Below are 1,960 nucleotides of genomic sequence, written 5' to 3' on the forward strand. Positions count from 1 at the left end.
TTCCTCCAGGGAATTGTCTGTGTTCTCCTTGTTTCTGTTTGGGGTTTCCTTAGGCTTTTGTATAGCTCTATAAACATATCTTCTAAATTCCTTCTCAGATAATTCTATTGCCTCCTCTTCCTCCAAGTATAATGAGACTTTTGTTTGTGGTTTTGTAATGCCTTGTCCTGTTTTTTTGTTTGATTTGAGGTTGCCTGTTGTTTCCTAGACATTTTGAGGTTGTGTTTAACTGCTGGTTACATGTTGATTTGTTTTGTCTTGGTTTTATGGTTCAATGTTTTGAAAAGGTGAAGCTCGTGTATTTTATTATTGATTCAGGTATGATGGATTGCTCTGCTGTTTTCTTTGTGATGGTGGAATCACTGTGTGGAATGTGGATATGTGCTTCTGTTTGTCGTAAAGAGGGTTTAGAGTTTGAACCAGGAAGTTTTATGGTACTTGGCTGAATATGGTTTCTTCTATTGAATGAGTGAAGTTATTGGCAGAGAAGGTGGGAGCAGAAGAAGGAAAGCTTGGTGTTGCTAGGGTCGGTTTCCAGGGCTTTGAGCGGGCTGCTACTGATGATGAAGTACTGTTACTTACAAGCCAACGGCTCAATTTCAGGAAAGATTCCTGTTGTTAGGGAGTTGCCACTTTCCGCCTGGCTCAGGCACATTCAAAGACCTTGCTTCCAAGGCCCCTCGGCGCCAAAAAGCCAATCCAAGGCAAATTCCCAGGACCGCATTCAGCTGCAAATTCCTCTCTCTCCACCCCATCTGTCCACTGCGCTGGCAAAATCCTCCCAGACCGCGAATGGCTTGGGAGTTTGTCTGTGATACCACCCACCTGCAGCGCCAAAGATGCATGCAATTTCAGCTGTGCTGGAGTCGGGAGAGTGCCTGCTAGTAATCTGTGGTCCCAATATCAGTGACAAAGATAAGCACACACCTCTCAATGTCTCTCAACCTGACCCAAGCCGACTCGGTGACCTGCTGAGTGGGGAGTGAGCTCACCCTTCTGGAGCACCAGTGAGCTCTCCACTTGGGTTTCAGTGGTGCTGTGTGTGCCCGTTTGGACAGAGCCAACCCAAGTTACTGATCGAATCAGGTGCTAAAGGCAGATCCTTGGGGTAATTGCTGGGATGATGGTGTGGTTGCTGGTATGCTGATATAGTGTGTCTTCTTCCTTGGCTCACGAAGATCTCAGGTGGCCGCCCTCACCCTCCAGTCAGTGACTGCCCCAGGGAAGTTTCCAATGACCTCTCTCAGCTGCCCGTCCATCCTCCTCCAGGTAGGTCTTCCTTAAATAATCTCCCTGTGCCTTTCCACTAATTCTGATCTTCTGTGTTTGGTGCACTCTGATTCAGTGAGCTGTTCAGAGCACCAAAATCCCTAATTCAAACTGCTGTACCTAGTTTTTCAAGCACTAAGATGCTAGAGGGAAACAGCATGGTGATTACTGATGAGACTCCATTTTGAATTCCACCAATCACTAACTTTATATGGAAAGAAAAGGGTCCCAGATAAGCAAAGCACTACTGAAGAAGAAGAACAAAGGAGGCGGTCTTACACTGCCAGATCTCAAAACCTACTATACAGCCACAGTAGTCAAAACAGCCTGGTACTGGTACAATGACAGACACATAGACCAATGGAATAGAATCGAGAAGCCAGAAATAGATCTATTGACCTATAGTCAGCTGATATTTGACAAAGGGCCTAAATCCATTAAATAGGGAAGAGAATGTTTGTTTACTAAATGGTTCTGGCAAAACTGAATATCCACTTGCAGAAAAATGAAACAAGATCTGTACCTCACACCATACACAAAAACTCACTCCAGATGGATCAAAGACTTAAATGTGAAACCTAAATCTATAGAGTTCCTCAAGGAAAAATAAGGGCAAATTTAGGGGTCTTGGGAGCTCTGGTAGCATAGTGGCTAAGACACTTGCCTGCTAACCAGACGGCTGGTGGTTCAA

Source organism: Orycteropus afer, unplaced genomic scaffold (assembly GCF_000298275.1).
Source record: "Orycteropus afer afer isolate SDZICR_OR568_19922 unplaced genomic scaffold, OryAfe1.0 scaffold00199, whole genome shotgun sequence".
Classification (NCBI taxonomy): Eukaryota; Metazoa; Chordata; class Mammalia; order Tubulidentata; family Orycteropodidae; genus Orycteropus; species Orycteropus afer.